This window comes from Lissotriton vulgaris, chromosome 9 (assembly GCF_964263255.1).
Source record: "Lissotriton vulgaris chromosome 9, aLisVul1.2, whole genome shotgun sequence".
In the NCBI taxonomy this organism is placed as follows: Eukaryota; Metazoa; Chordata; class Amphibia; order Caudata; family Salamandridae; genus Lissotriton; species Lissotriton vulgaris.
This window is the reverse complement of record NC_141697.1, coordinates 160,929,609-160,947,577: the sequence shown is the minus strand read 5'-3', so window position 1 is coordinate 160,947,577 and position 17,969 is coordinate 160,929,609.

Sequence of the window (17,969 nt, the reverse complement as noted above, 5' to 3'; positions counted from 1 at the left end):
GCAGACCAGACTCATTCACAACTAAACTGGAGTTACAAAAGATCTTCCGTAAAGTGAGGTTGAAATATCACTTTAGAAGGAATATATACATACCAAAACCTACAGCTACACCATTCAACCCACCCTCGACTTCACACCAAATGCACACTGTATGAGCCAACGGATTTTGGCCTTTGAACAAATTGTCATGCAAGAGGTGATGGGCACATTAAATGAGAGACAATACATTAAATACAATGTGACCAAAGAAGAGAGATTGGCCATAACTGAACTACGGGAAAACAACTCCATCGTAGTAAAGGCAGCTGATAAGGGGGGTGCAATTGTATTGCAAAACACTAGAGATTATATCAGCGAGATTGAACAGCAACTCAGAGTACAGGACAGCTACCAAACTACGGCCAGAGATCCATCCAACAGCATCAAGTCTCTCATTGAAACTTTGGAGGAGGAAGGTGTGAAAGAAGGATTCCTCAGTCAACCAGAGAAAGTATTCCTTTTTTTTTTTTAAATATATTTTTATTTTATACTTTACAACCAAAGCACACATTTGAGAGAAAAAACATATTCCATCTTACATTTGTTCATCTCACAGTAAGAAAGAAAAGAAAATCCGTTACATCAGTGTATAATATTGTAGGATTTCGATAGAATCCAGAGAATAAGCACAAAACAATAATAATAACAAAAAAAACCCCGATCAACCTATCCCTGCTCTCCGACTCGCCAGGGGCCCCCAGATTTTAATACCCCGAGCCCTCCCAATCCTACCTTTTCTTGCATGAATATGTTTCTCTAAATTGTGTATAGAAATTAGATTTGATAACCATGTTTGCATGGATGGAGGAATCTTATCTAGCCATACTCTAGCTAACATTAGTCTAAAAACAGCGGTCACCATAAACAAAAACATTGCATCATTTGGATCCATTGAGGTATTTTCAGTACCAACTCCCAACATAATCAAACTCGCTGTAAGGGTTATCTTTATCCTTAATGAGTTATCTAAAAAGTACTCAATATCCTTGATTAACGTATATAACTGAGGACATGTAGCAAACATATGCACAATATCTGCATCAACCGAGTTACATCTGGGACAAGTAGTACCCTCAGTACCCCCCCATTTCGCAATCCTGGCTGGAGTATGGTATAGTGAAAATAAGGTTTTATAATGTTGGGATTGCAAGGGAGCAGAACAGAGAATGGACCGACCTAGTTCCAGGGATTCATGGAAAGATTCAGAAGTAATCCCTACTTTCTCAACCCATTTATCCCTGTGTTTATCCAAATCATCCGGGCTGCTTTTTGACAAAAAGGCATATGCCGACCTAATGGACTGTTCCTCCCCCGTAGTTATCCCTTCCATCAAATCATTAGATTCGAACCCCCCCGGTCCCCCTTGCTTGTTTCTCAAAAAACTCCTAACCTGAAGGTATTTAAAAAAGTCACTTCTACTTATTTTATATCTACTTACCAAATCTTCAAATTGGACTATCCCCACTGAATTTCTTAAATCCCCAATTTGTTGAATCCCTTTATCTTCCCAGCCTGCCATTACTGAATCCGCAAAGATCTCTGCAGGGAAGGATTTATTTTGATATATTTTGGTGTACCTATTGAATCTTCCCAGACCTGTCTTTTTTAAAAAAGAACTCCAAATTTTAAGTGCAGCACTAAGGGTCTTATATGGCTGTCTTCTAAGATAGCCCAGGTCCGTATGGTACAGGAAGCAGTTTTCTGCATCTTGGCCTAGTACAGCTGCGTAAACTTCAGTTGACATAGTAGTAATTTTCGGTAGCCCACCGCCCCCTCCTATTAGCCCCTGCATATAGTGAAGTGCAGCAGCAAGATAATATAATCTAAAACTTGGTGCACCCCAGCCCCCTCTATCCCTTGGTAGAGTAATACATTTATAAGCCCTGCGGGTCTTTCCATGAGCCCATATAAATCTTTTTACTATACCCTCTAACATATTAAACCATTTATTCTCAAAAATTAAAGGTATTGATCTAAATAAATACAAAAATTTAGGTAAACCCACCATTTTCAACACATTAGTGCACCCAACCAATGACAAATGTAAATTATTTGTTCTTTCTAAATCTCTTTTAACCTTCGCCAGCAATGGACTCATATTTAGCTCGACCACATCCTCCAAATTTGTAGAGATTTCAATCCCTAAGTAGGTTGCACTGTTAACCACCCTGTTATCCACACTACTTGCAAAACTATTCAAAACTATCTGGGTTTTTGTCTTATTTAATCTATATCCTGAAACCTGCCCAAAGACATGTGCCTCTGTCTCCACTCCTACCATAGCTAAATCCGGATTCGGAGTCAATATAGCCACGTCATCGGCATAGGCAAGCGTTTTCACAATACAACCATTTAATGACATAGGCTGTATCTCAGGATTTCCCTCCAGTTTACGAAGTAGTGGCTCGATATATAGGGCAAAAAGCAACGGGGATGATGGGCAACCCTGTCGAGTCCCTCTCTGTATATTAACTATATCTGAGTGCCCTCCGTTGACTCTAATCCTTGCAGCCGGATCTCTATACAGGGCTTGTATAGCAAGTATATAATGGCCCTACACCACACCACTTCATAACCTCCCATAGATATTCCCAGGCGACCCTATCGAAAGCCTTTTCGGCATCTAAGAAGAGTGCTGAAATAGGGTCGCCTGTAACCCCTGCTGCATCAATCATAGTTATCGCCATCCTAATATGCTGGGTAGTACCCTACCCGGGTATAAAGCTGTGTTGTGATGGGCTCACCAAATGTTCAATACAACCTGCTAACCTCTTTGCCAACATCTTTGAGTAGATCTTAACATCTGAGTTCATCAGCGTAATTGGCCTTTAAGAACCAGGGAGAGATGGGGGCTTTCCTTTTTTAGCAATAATAATTATATCGGCCCCTCCCCATGACTCTGGTGGTTGCCCCCCCTGTTGTACAAATAACATAACCTCAAACATGTATATCAGCAAACTTTTACGAAATACTTTGTAGAACTCGACCGGAATTTGATCGGGCCCGGAGGCCTTTCCTGATGGTAAACTACCCAATGCCTCAATAAATTCCTCCAAACTTAAAGTAGATTCTAATATTTCTCCTTCCTCCCTTGAGAGAGATGGGGGGATTATGTCCCTAAAATAGTTGCTAATTTCTACGATTCCCCCTGTATCTTCCCGTGCATACAGCTCTTTATAAAATACTCTGAAAACATCTCTTATCCTATCCGGATCTGTGACGATATTCCCCAGCGAATCCAATATCTCTTTTATCTCTGCCGCCGCTCTCTGCTGCCTAGTTTTAACCGCAAGGATATGACCCACTTTCTCACTACACTCGTAGGCCTCCACCCTTTTAGCCAGATATTTCTCCGCCGTCTTTCTAGAAAAGCTTTCTACAGCTTCTGCCTTTAATGCTACCAGTTTTAATAACAAATGCTCCAGACCAGACTTAGATTCTACCGCAGTAACTAACTTCCCCTCCTCAATAATCAACATTTGCCGAATAGCTTCAGCCTTCGCCCTCTCCTTCTTACGCCTTGTCAAAAGATAGCTCAATGTTTCTCCTCTTACCCCTGCCTTAAAACAATCCCAGGTTTGTCCTACGGGCGCAGTACCATGATTAATTTCCCAGAAGAACTTAATCCACCCTTCCATATGTTTCTGATATTCAGTATCTTGAAGAAGGCTCTGCTCAAAAGTCCACGTCGACCTCTTACTCTGTATCTGAGGAATCCTCACTGTCAAAACTAACGGACTATGATCAGAAATGATCCTCTGTTGTTTTTCAATCAATGTATCAGAAATAAATGCCCTTTAGATTAGGAAATAATCCAGCCTAACCAAAACCTGGTGTGGTGCCGAAAAAAAGGTGCTACTATCTACAAAGGGGTGTTGTAACACCAAGGGATCCACCAATGAGTTATGCTCAACCATGCTGGCAATAGCCCTATATACCTTTCTCTTCCTTCCAATATACCCCCCTCCTGTATTCAAAAATGAACTTGTAGGATCATGCATATTAAAATCTCCGCAGCATATCACTGGTTCAGGCCACTGGGCTAATTCTGCATGGCCACTGGGCTAATTCTGCATCCATAAATTGCCATATCTCAGGGTCATCCTCAGTGGATCCATACATGGTTACGAGCGTTAACCTGAGACCTTTAAAGCATAGTTCCGCCATAGCCCATCTCCCCCATTGATCCTCCTTCTTCCTTTGAACTACCACATCCCTTCTTCTCCCTAAAATTGCCACCCCTCTTGTCCTAGATCCTTGCCTACTAGCTGCTAGTACATCGAACCCCAACTGATTCATTAAATATATCTGCGTTTCTTCTATGTGTGTCTCCTGTAAACATACTAGATCCGCTTGTAGAGTTCTGATGTAGGCTGCTACTTTTGACCTCTTCCTTGGGTCATTTAGGCCACATACATTTATTGAAACTAACTTACAGGACATTGAGAATTATCATAAAGAACTCTCCTGCATATCCAACTTATGTTAGCACTTTCCTCAATTGTGCTTATCCAATCACCAATCTCCCTTCTATCTTTTCAACCCGTAGAACAGACAACAAAATACATGAAAAAAATGTGCGCTAAGGAACTTAACCAACCTACAAACTGACACTGATTTTTAACCCCCTCCCTCTGCCCCCTTTCTGACCCCCTCCCCCCTTACAGGCAAATAGGTCAACAATGACCTATGTGTGGCCGCTTCTGGGTTGCGTTAGTCGCACCCCTCTCCCACCCTCTCCAGCATCCCCCCCCCTTTTGGCCGCTCTTATACCCCATTTATTGGCCCATAGTACTAAACCTACAGTAATCCTAGAAAATTACACTTTCCCTGCAACCTCCTATTTCCCCCCCCCCAACTCCTGGATGAACTGCTGGGCTTTAACTTCCGACATAAACATCCTAACTCTTCCCTTTGTAATGACTTTCAGTTTAGCTGGGAACAGTAGGTATGCCTCTGACCCTAGGGCCTGGAACTGCGAGATCAGTTGCCTGAGCCTCCACCTCCTCTCAACTGTCACATGGCAGAAGTCTGGCCTAGAGAAGAAGGTAACTCCCTCAACAGTTCTTTTGCTGTCGGGTCTAGCTTTCTGAATAATTTCTTCTCGAAGCAAAAAGTTTCCCACATATACGAATATTGCCCTGGGGAGTGTCGCTTTAGAGCCTCCTTCTGCCCCATATGTCTTCCGCTGGGCAAAGGGGAACCTGTGCGCCCTCTGTATCTCCGTCTCCCACTGCCACTGGGTCTCAGGATATGCACCTTTTAGTAGGTTGATCACAAACCCTCTAGGATCCTGCCCTTCAAGCCCTTCTGCCACACCCAAAATGCGAACATTGTTACGTCTTTGACGATTTTCAAAATCCTCCTTCTTCCAAAGGAAATCGTCTGCCTTCTTCTCCTGTTCTGTTTTAAATTCCCGAAAGCTACCAAAATCATCCTCCATCTTGCCAGTCCTTTCCTCTACCTCAGCAACTCTCCCAGCCAAGTCGTCGTAAAGTTTATTTGTTTTCCGTAGTGTTGTTTGTATCTTCTTGAAGTCTTGCCTTGTTTTCCGGCTTGTCGATCTTGCTTCTGTTTGTATTTGCTTCAGCATATTGAACACCATTCCAAATGGGTCTTCCTGCCTTGGGGCTGCATCTTGCTCTTCCCGATAGGTCTGTGATGTCACCGAGTAATCCCAGACCAGTCTCTTCTCAGCTCCCCTTGTAGGCGACCCTCCGCGTCTGCACAACCTGGTCTGTTTCCTCTTTTGCGTAGATTCTTTGCCCATGTCTGTTCCCGAGGAGGTAGTGGCTGACCATGACTCCTCATCATCTTCGTCTTCCTCCTTTTCAACCTCCTCCTCATCTGATATTTCTTCTTCATGCTGTATGGAATCAGAATCCTCATTTACTGAAAAGAAATGTTCCCCCTCCAGAGAGCATTAATCTTCCTTCTCCCTAGGGTGTCCGCCTGTCGTTCTTGCTGCCACCAGGCTTACAGAGCTTCCCCATGAGGATTTAGGGGTTTTAGATAGTAACTCAGTTTCGACCTGCATAATTGCCACCAACATATCCGCATTTCCTTGCCCCCTGGCTTCCCCTTACTGGCAGCCAAATCTTCCTCAGTAATCCCTGCTCGGGATACCGTCTTCTGCAGAGCCTCCGTCTCCCCTTTCTCTCCAGCGCTCGTGTTAGCACTCTGCCCGGCAGTCACTGAAGGCGGTTGCCTAGTAACAGCTCCTTCGGCGTCCAGCACGTCTCCTGCTGCTGCCGCTGCGTCCTCGAGGACGCGTTGCTGATTGCTTCTCATACCAGTTCCCTCATCGCGGGGGCCTCCCGCCGCCGATTCTGCTATGGCTGGGCGGGAGGTGAAAGACTCCGGTAAGGTGGGCTGCCTAAGGGGGGTTCCTCTGTTTTTTACTTTCGTGCTGCCTTCAGTCTCGAGTTTTCCTGGTGCTTTTGAGCGCGAGTTCAGTGTAGCGTTTTCTTCTCCGCTAACTGTCTTCCCCTTGGAGTCCGTTTTTTTCTTTGCCGGGGGTGCGATCACCTTCCTGATTGCACCCGGATTCTTCATTGGCACCAGAATCTTTTGTAATGCAGGTGTCTCTGGCTCAGTAGGGGTCGTTTTTGTGACCTCAATCCCATCCTTAGCCTTCACTTTGTCGGTCCTCGCAGGCCTGAGGGGCATTTTCAGGAGCAGTGAGAAGGCTAAGGCTTTAATTCTTTGGTCGGATGTAGCCTTGACGTGTGGCAGCAAGCTACTTACGAGGGACCTTAGTTTACCTTTGAGCCTGCCAAGCTCACAAATCAAACTGCCTCTAAGCCAGGCACCAAATGGCTGCGATGTAACAACAGATACGCACTCTCCAGCTCCAGCAAAAAGAGAATCATAGGCCATCAGGGGGGTCTCGTGCTATCGTTATAGCATTCTGCTTACTGCTTACTGGTGGGAGAGAGGTTTGGTGCGACCGCTCACCACAACCCTCCCGCGGCCATCTTGCCTCCCAGCCAGAGAAAGTATTCCTGATCAAAAAGGAACCTCGCATTCCTACGATATACACCTTGCCTAAAGTGGATAAACGTTTGGATAAACCACCGGGAAGGCCAATCATATTAGGATGTGTGTCAATACTGGAACCCACTAACCAGTTCATAGAATATTTCTTGCAACCCCTTGTTCAACAAACCAAGTCCTTTGTACGAGACTCTACACACATTATACAGTTACTGGAAAATCAGTCATTTGATTGTAATACACAATTTATGGTAACACTGGATGTGTGTTTGCTCTATACATCGATACCTCTGAATAAAGCCATAGAGGTCATCAAATCTACATTGAATAAACACCCTGCACCACACTGGGTGCCCACCAGCTTCCTAGTGAATCTATTGGAGATCGCCATGAAGAGAAATTACTTCGTATTCAAGCAGCAGTTCTACTTCTAGTGCAAGGGAGTGGCGATTGGAGCCACATACGCACCGAGCCTAGCGAGCATCTATATGGACAGCTATGAGGAGGAATACCTCTAATCACATGACAATCCATACATCGATTCCATAGCTGTCTGGAAAAGATATATAGATGATGTCATCATGATCTGGTCAGGCACCGAATCCCATCTACAAAATTTCTTCACCTGGCAGAATGAAAGGAGTAAAGATTTCCAATTCACTACATCATATAATCGTGACACTATTGACTTCAAGGACCTGACATTCAAAGTGGAGAACAACCTCATCTATTGTGATTTGTTCAGAAAACCGATGGAGAGGAACACGCTACTGAAATATGATTCATGTCACCCCCGCAATTTGCGAGATAATCTACCCTTTGGTCAATACCTCAGAATGAGACATAATTGTACCAGAAGGGTCGATTTCTTCAGGGAAACGGATGTACTTACTACACGATTACGAGAACAAGGTTACCCACAGGGCCTCCTCAAACGTGCCAGAAAAAGGTCATGGTACTACCCAAGAGATCAGTTGCTCACTCCGAAAGAGAAAAAAACAGTCACTGACAATCTTGTATGTGTTACTACCTTTCATTCAAAGAGTAACTGAATAAAGAAAATCATCCAGAAATACTGGGACTTGGTGGCCCCAGAACTCCTGATGGAAGAAGGCCCCCTATTTGCCTTTAAGCGAGGGCGAGGGCGTAATCTTAAAGACAGTGTGGTAAAAGCATACCATGAACCCCGAAGACAATCCAATTTGAGAGATCAGCTAGGACTACCTCCAGTATTGGGCCATTTCAAATGTGGCATGTGCAAAGTCTGCCCACTATGCATGGAAGGCTCAACACTAATCCATGGAAGCAAGATGCACAAACTACCATCTCTGATGAACTGTAATGCCTCCAACGTAATTTACATTATCCTGTGTCCCTGTAATAAGCCATATATTGGTCAGACGACGCAAAATGTCAAACTGAGGATCCTACAACATATGAGTTGCATCAGATGTAAAACGCAAGGGGCTCCGATGGTAGATCACTTCATGACCTACAACCATCCTGTGGAAAGTCTTAGATGGAGAATACTTGAAAAAATTACTGCCAATCCAAGAGGTGGATCAATGTCAGCTGCCTTAAACAAAAAAGAATGCAAATGATACATATCCTAGACTAGGTGTCCCTTGGCCTCAATGAACATGAAGAGATTGCCAAGCAGATTGGCCTACTGTAATCTCCCACTGATTGTACACCTTTCATACAGATGTATCTGGATATACCTCTGGTTCATGCCCATTTAGACTAGACCCTTACCCTATATGGAGTTTGTTCAGGCTATACTACTATGTCTTCCCAAACTAATGGCTCCATAATCCCTGATCACTAGAACACACAGGTTCAATAGACCTAAAAGTATAAGCGCAAATTTATATGTACATTCAGTAGTAGTTGAACTATGTAATCTTTACTATGTATGTATTTCTCATGTTACTGTGACCATTGTTTAAGAAAGGCAACTTGTCAACACGGAATCAGATTCTACCTGGAGCGTAGTTAAACTGTGTATTTTTCATTATGTATTAACATGCATGTATCTCTCATGTCATAGTAACCATTTTTAAGTATGGCAACTTGAAAGATGGCATTGTCAACACTGACTCAGACTCCACCTTGAGCGTAGTTAAACTGTGTAATTTGCATTAGGTATTAACATGCATGCATCTCTCATGTCATTGCAACCATTTTTTATTTATGGGAACTTGACAGATGGCATTCTGAATACGTAATCAAAGTCCACAACGAGTATACCGTGGGTTTTGCTATTCCTCACTCCCCCGTCCCCTTCCCCGCGTCCTAGATCTCGGAAGTAAACACAGGTTGCCCGTGTAACAGTATGCGACGCTCTGGTTGCCTTAGAAACGACGCCCCGCTAGTGACGTGTCTGAGTCCTCGCGGTACAATGCCTTAAGCTCCATTCCTAGGGACCGGCGTTAAGCTGACTGATTGCAGCTGTCTGATGAGCAGCCGTGCCATATAATAACAGCGCGATTTTTGCACAGTTCTGGGTGAGCGTTGCCAATCCCTCCGCCGTATCCACCATGAGATAAGCATGTGTTGGTTCACTTAATCGAGAGTCATTTTCAATCTAGTCACTCCGCCGTATCGACCATGAGATAAGCACGGGTTGAGCCACTTAATCGAGAGCTATTTTTTATTTCGTTTTTTAACCGCACCACTCGGTATCCCAATCACCCCCTTGTGCTCAATTACTAGATCGATTTGAGCGATGTTACTTGTAATATATGGCTCATTCGATTCGCACTATGTGCTACCCTATATTTGGCATACCACGCTTTCACTGGTGCTCCACGCAACACCACACCAGGTTAACCATCCCCATACTCATTTGAGCTGCGAAAGTCAAATCTACACTATGTGCTACCGAATGCAAATGGCAAATTACGGTTCCATTTGATTCACTTTCTTGATGTTCCACGTAATATGACACCCAGTCAAGGTGCACCACTTCAGATAAGCCTAACACCATTATCTGCTATGTTACTTCTCAGTAGCACCTTTTGTCGAATTAATCACGGCATTCTGCTTCCAACTAATGAAATTTGTCATATGCTGGATTCCCCAGCACTTGATTCTGAGACTGACAAGTCCCTTTCTCTACAGATTTAAGGACTCTGTGCCATTCCTATCCAGGCGATTCACACAGACTTGGACCCTAGGGTGAGTACTCCAACCGCCCGCTATATTAGGCAAATCATTTAGCCTCATAAATTGAACCCCCTCTGACACACCCCTCTTTGACTTATTTGCAGACTGTCGTGCCTTGTACATCTGTCTTGAGAAAGGCCCGCCGCGACCCTAAACACGGGCGCCGAAGGGTCGAAACGTCGACATTCTTCACACGCCCAGCAATTCTAGAATTCTATCAAACTGAAAGAAATAAATAGGATTCTGGAAAATCGTATCAGCGGATGGCCTTGTATATATTTGTATATATTGATTGTATTGGAATGTATCATCACTGTACATATCATTTTATCACATGATCACTATTCACTATTGTCACTTTTTTGCACTTCAAATATTATATTGACAGTCATTATACTTATTGTATAAAAAAACAATTTGAATGAATTTAATTCAGATAAATACAAAGTACAACAAATCACGTACAGGTCTTCTTTTCATTCAGTGTAAGGGCCTGGTTTTTTGTTCTCCAGAGGGGTTGTCTCTTTTCTTAGATTGCATTGAATAGCAGTTGTAAATCATTCATGTTGTCACCCGACAGAACCACTTTTTATTTAACCATTGATTACCCAGGTTCTGAGGGACACAGGGTCACCCCCGTTTTCTTAATAATTGTGTTAGAAGGTGCCGACCTGCGAGGGTTCATTTTACCTTCATTTGTTTGTATTGTTGTATGGAACAACTTGAATATTGACAAAGAATAACAAACATATTGATTGTTATTTGCAATTAACATCAAGGGTACTGTATGTCACCCACAATAGAGCAATCCTGACATGGCAGAGAAAGAAACTCTTTCTCATAGTGAAGATTATATTGCCAAACTTATACAGGAACAGGGGGCATCACATTTCTTGCCGGGAGCTAATCACACCTCAGTAGATACCACGCTCAATGAAAAACTGTTGAAAATAGAACGATTGGAAAAGAAATTGGTGAGGGCTCGGCTTCATGGTCATGTTCTTACAAAATATCTTACAGCAAACATAATTCCCAAAGGCCTGCAAGTCGAAAATGAACCGGCCATTTTCATTGATGTGCCACGATTCAGAGAAGGCTTCAGCTTCGTGGCAAATAATTTCTCAAGGCACTGGATGGTGCTAGGTGTGGAAACTGCAATAGAATACGCCAAGAAGCTCACGCAAGAAATAGCGGACCTCAAAAAGGAAATTCTAGAGGATAGTGCATTGACCAACGCCAAAGAATCACTAGAACGGGCTGAAAAAGCACTTTCAAAATTTAACACTGTCACTCTCAACAGAAAGCTGGATAAACTGGCAAAGGACATCAGGAACTACGACAAAAAATATACATACCCGTACCTAGCGGACGAATACTATCAACAAGATCAACAAGGGTTCCTTACCAACAATAGACAAGGACCGAGACATTTCCACACCTTTTCCCACTCCTCTGCTGGAACGGATCAGATTCGGAATACGACGGTCCATCGACGAGCAAACAATCATTCCAAGTACCCTCTCAACAACAACAGCATTTTTTAGACCAGGGCTACCGCCAACCCAGCCGGGGCGGTTCGGCCGATCAAGGCTGGGGTGCCCAGAGGAGATGGAATCGAGGAGGAGGCTCCAAGAGCGGGGCCACACGTGTGAGGTTCTTCCCCTCAGAGGGACATGGGGAGCTCTCCCCACGAAAACAAACATACCAATGGTAACAGATATCTGGGTATCTAATGAGGAAAATAACCAGATAGATCAAAGTATCACAGAGATACCCTTAAGAACTACAATATTCCCTTCATCTGTAAAATGTACAGCATCTCTCCTATAGATGCCATGCATATTAAAACGCAGATTTTTGTGGTATATGGACACCATTCTATAGTCTCGGAGAAAAGTAGAAACAGATTTATTCACATTTTTTCCTAGCTTTCTCAATCTGTGAACAAAATACATGGAGTACTTCCATTTCGGCCTTTGGACAAAGGGAGTTTGGGGGAAAAGTGAGACTAAAACAGAAAAGAAATGATTGTTTGTTTGACAACATTCTACACAGAAAACTAGGGTGCATGTTTTTGTTTTTTAAAAGTATGATTCTTATTGGTTATCAGAACGTGATTGAAAATAACATTACGTAGGATAAGGTAGTATATTGAGAAGTCGAGCACACTTGCTGTTTATTTTAGCAACATTGTGTGATGAACGTTTGCATTCTTCGGGAGCCAGTACTGCTTTTTTGCATGGGTAGATGCTAATTTGTATATGGAAATGCAATCTGCTTTGCATTGAAAGTGAGAATATATTTCACTGCTCTGTCTTTCAAAATGCAAACTATGTTTGCTTTGGGAGGGCAAGAGTCGTGAGACTCCTGCCCTCTAAAAGCAAACCTGGGAACAAGAGAGGGTTTGGCTTAAGCGCGGTAAGGCTGCGCCAAATCTATATATAAAACAAAACAATTGCCCATACTGCTCGCACAATTTTGTCATAGAATCAACACGTTGAGTTCATGATTCTCAACTTGAAAGACCACTCTTTCAGTCCTGCAATGTATCTCAAAAAATACACTTATTTCTTTTCTACAAACAATTTTTGGGGGGATTTTTTCGTTTTGTTCTGTCAACATAAAGCGTTCATGGATCACAATTTGAAACAATTTTATTAGTTCTGGGAAAACACTCAAAAGTAAATCTGAGTCTTTGGAAAAAATTATAGTGAATGGATAGAATTTGGTGTGGAAAGGGTTATGTAGGTAAAAACAAAGGGGACAAACTACATATATTTCAAACGCTTATTCATCAAACTAACAAGGCATCTCTCATACCACACTTATTCATCAAACTAGCAAAACATCAACACATACAAAGTGGTGGGGGAACGGAGAAGTATGTGAGAAAAGTGAAAGTCAGAAAACGTGGAAGGAACTGAATTGGTTATCCTCATTAATTACGCCCAATCAAATATTTACAACTCGGGTGGGCCTAGGGAACTGAATTTCTCTTTTAAATACCAAATAGTAGTCTAATTTGAAGACAATTAAATGAATCAAAATGCAAAGAATGCAGTCATCAAGTCAATATGCACGAGTATGTCAATACAAGTAGGTCATACACAGGTATGTCAATGCAAATAGGTCATAGGTCGACGCGTTTCGAATCCCATTAGTTTGTGGGATTCTCTTCAGGACCAAAACAGATAAAATCTGGAAAACATAAAATTAATAAAAAACAGTCAGGTATCAACAGACAAAAGAGACTCTCAACTTAACATTCAGGACAACATACACTCAAGTAGTACCTGTCGGGGTTTCTTCTCGATTTCTTTGGTGAATACTGTGGGCATAAAGTTATATAAATCTGTCAGTTGCTGAGCCTTGGATGTTTGGAACATAAGTCCATAATTATCCATTTTACTCACTGGGATCGAGTCGTACGTATTCCTTTGTCTGTGGCTTCTATAGATCAACCTCAGTCGGTAAGGAGAAATGATGTGCTCATTCTTAATGTTTTTGTCCTGGTGGAGGAGGAAAAACAAAAGAAGTTTTTTTAGGGGGCGTTGGTTCGACTCCCTACAGACTCGGAAAGTAGTCTCAATAGTTTAACATGCGGGCGGTTTTTGTAAGTTTAACTCGAGAAAACCAACATGTTTGGAAATGCATGGTCGCTCGTATGATAACAGTATTAACTGCTTTGTGGTAGAAGGGGAGGAAAAACTGTCTTGCGTAGCATTGACAAGCAAGATGCTAAGTTTCTGAGTCACGGCGTAGTTAGGTGAAGCGTCCGAAAACATATTAATTAATGATGGACACGAATGTTAAAAATTAAGAAAAGCGCCACTGGATCAAATTCCACGGTTGATTTGTGGACACGAAGAGGCACCCGGGTTCTATGATGGCTCTTACCGTTAGCTAGCTGTGTCTCCCGTCAACTCGTTTGGCAATTGACTTCAGGCGCCGTGCACGTACGTCATCTGTCTGGCGTTTAATAGCAAAGATGTAAATGTCCCACGGTGTAATAGGAAATGTAGTTTTAACGGGGATTCAAATCTGAGGTTTTTTTGTAGCTGCATTTAAAGGTTAACGTACGTTGTGATGGGATCTGTGGTTTTTGCGGTATCTAAGTTGTATTGTGTAACTACATTACATGGTGTTAATTCTCTAGTTGGGAATAATTAGTACGGTATTCGAACTAGTCCATTGGCTTATACAAGGGAGGAGCTCCCGTGCTCGTAATTTCTTAGCAGGTTTGAAAGTGTCGCACAGTGTGATGGGAGTTGTGGTTTGATCGAGGGTTGCACAAAGAACCGCTGGTTACAGAATGATGATCTCTGATTGGAAGTATTTGGCAGGGTGTTGGCACTAGTACAATAACAAGGGAAGGGATCCCATGATTGTCGAAGTATACGATGTGTATTGTTATGTGAGCTGAGACCACTTGTGGCCATTTAAACAGTACAGGCTTTTAAGTGGATCTTATAAGTTATAGAGTTCTGGCATTTCATTGAGCCCACTAGTCGCAGTATTGAATTTGAGTATGAGCATAGCTTCCCTCTGTCTTAGTTTTGATTCTTGGTCGCCACCTCTTTTGTCCGGGTCAATTTTGGAGATGACTGTCCATTTTAAATCGTTGTCATTGTGTCCCTTTTCTATCCAATGTTGTACTAATGGTGCTGTGAGTACCTTCTTTTTCAGTCTTGATTTATGTTGTGTAATCCTTTGTCGTATCTCTTGATTTGTTTTTCCGATGTACAATTTGTCGCAAGGACATACTATCCCATAAACCACATTGCGGGTCTTACAGTTAGTGAAACTGTCATGTTTCCAAAAAATCCGGTTATGTTGGAACAGTTATCCTTCCATTGTTGATGGACAGTTTATGCATGTACCACATTTGTGGTAGCCTTTTATGGGTGGTAAGCCAACATAGTCTCTCAACGTTGGGTTGCTTGCTTTTGGTACTGTGGCTCATACTATCTGATTGGCAATACTCTTGTCCTTTTTGAAAGCAAAAAGGGGTTCTTTGTTGAATTGAGGGCCTAATTCTTTTAGTAAATGCCAATTTTGATGGATGGTCTTTTTTAACCAGTTTGATGAGGGACAGTAGGTGGAGACACAAACTATTCTTGGTTGTCTTTCTCGTTCTCTCTTTTTCAGCAGTTCTTCCCGTGGTGTCCACCACGCCCTTTTCTGTGCTTGTTTCAAAAGTTTGGAAGGGTGTCCTCTTTGGAGTAGTCTTTCTCTGAGTGAGTTGGCGTGGTCCATGTACTCCTCTTTAAATTTACAATTTCTTCTTATCCGGAGGAATTGACCTACCGGTAGATTTTGTTTAAGGCTTCTCGGATGGTTGCTTGAGAAATGGAGTGCTTTGTTTCTGTCTGATTTTTTTCGATACAAAGTTGTCACCAATTCACCATTTGGACAGTAGACTTCGACATCCAAGAAAGTAAGTCTGGTTTTTGAGAACTGAATGCTGAATTGTATGTCTCTTGTCCGGTTATTTAACCACCCGTGGAAATTTCCGAGTTCATCTTCATTCCCTGTCCAGGTGAAGAAGATGTCGTCTACAAACCGAACCCAACCTCCTATCCATTGTTTATAGGGGTTGTTGTTGTAAATGAAGGTCTCTTCATACTGGCTCATAAATTGTACGGCTAGCTCAAGGGCAAAAGGGCAGCCCATCGCAACGCCCTTAATTTGGAAGAAAAAATCTTCTTTGAACTGTGTTACTTTTCTCATGTTGAAAGGAACTTAAAAGTGGTGCAAGGGGTTTATAAATAAGCTCTTTTATTGATAATGCATTTAATTGGAGGTACCTTGTGTAAACACTGTGACCAACAGAGTTCACAACTTAAACTCCGCTTTGGTTGGTAAGTTGCCGGATATGCAAGACTGCTTTCAAGAGGAGACCCTAATAAAGAGTACTGGTGTGGAACTGCAAGTATGCGGAAGGACCTGCAGACTCAGAATCCAGTCAACTTTGGAAGGGAAGAGTTAAGGATATTGAGAGAGGCTCCTTCTGTTTCATGAGAAGGCCCAAGTACCAGTGGAGCAACACCGTCAACCTCTACTGCACAGCCTAATATTCGTCCCCAATTCTGAACCCTTTAAGAGAAAAAGTAAGAAGGTTGGGAGCTTTGTATGCCATCCTAATACCTAATCATCCATTAGTTTTACAGAGATCCACCCTGTATCACACTCATCCATACAAATGTGAATTGGACATTATCTGACACCAAAAACCCCTTCAGAACTTATATCTGTTGCTTTTTAACTTCGTCGACTATTCATATTGAGAGTATTTACCTTAACGTTGTCCGTTAAAAATGTGTGCATCTGCATGGCTTCAGACAACTAGTTCATGCCATATTAGAGGCATCTGTTTAATCAGCGGGAACAGGAGGATATACTTTTTTTCAACCTCAGCAATTTGCTGCTGATTTATGTAACATTCTGCAAACTGAAAAAGAGTTAAAAATGTATATGTTTTACATATGTCCAAGATTAATTTAAATGTACATACAAACATTTGTTCTCAATAGGATTGGGGATGAAAAGCAATCATCAGAGGTTATATTTGGCAAGCAAAATAGGAAATAGCATTACATTACACAAATGTCAGACCGAGATTGGTCACTCACTTCATTGACAAACTCCTGGCCTTGATGTGAAAGAACCCTTTTAAAAGCACAGTTATCTGTCTGCTAACACATGAAATACACAAATGCTTATCTCAGAATGCTTTTCAATCATGAAATGTCAAAGTCAAACCTGATAACTCCATTAGGCCACACCTTTATCAAGAGGTTTTACCTCATTAGAATACAAGGTGATGCCCTCAAATGAAGTCAAATGGGCCCAGCCAGTGTGGCCGAGTACTCATGCTGGAAACTAGCCTACACATTTCCGACCTTGGGAAATGAGTCAAACCTGGTGGGAAAGCATTGGTGTACAATGGTAAAAGAGCTCCATGAAGCATTAACAACTCAAAGGCAGAGCAATCAGCTAACTGCGCCCACAAGAGGGTGGTTGCTCTTACTCTCTGAAACTAGAGAGTTTCAGGAGAGTAAACAGATGTGCCATCATGCGGTGCAGCATCATAGAAGACAGCAGCTGAAGTGAGTGTCATACTAGTTTTGAAAATTTTAAGAGGATTCATCAAATGAGGTTACATTTATTGGCAAATTAAAAAACACTCTTCCTATGGAATATAGTACTAACTATAACTACCTCCTGGGGACCGCTTTAGGTTTAGGGTGAGTGAGGGTACATGGATGGGAAGGGTAGTTTTAGGGTTAAAGGTGGATAGGGGCATTTTGGTTCCTGGATAGGGGTATTTAGGTGGCAAGTGGATTTTTAGGGTCTAGGATGGGTATGGGTATTTGTGTGGCACCTGTATTTTTAGGGTTTAGGGTTGGTAAGGGTATTTGTGTGGCAAGGGGATTTTTAGGGTTTATTGTGGGTGAGGTTAGTTCTGTCACTAGGGTGTTTTTAGTGTTTAGTTTGGATCGGGGTATTAGGCATCAGTGATGTCATTCGAGAAGTCATCACTGATGTCACTGACCATGTCATGAGGGATGTACTATGTGAGGTCCTAAGCAGGAGAACGAGAAATATGGGATAACCATCATAATGGGAGAAAGAAGGGACATGCAAGTGCAGGAGAAAGAAGCAGGGAGTGTCTGGTAATGAATAGAAGAGCTATGAGGTTGACTCAAGACTACAAAGCCTTGGTATTGGGCATGCTGATTTAGGGACTGGTACTCATTCTTTTA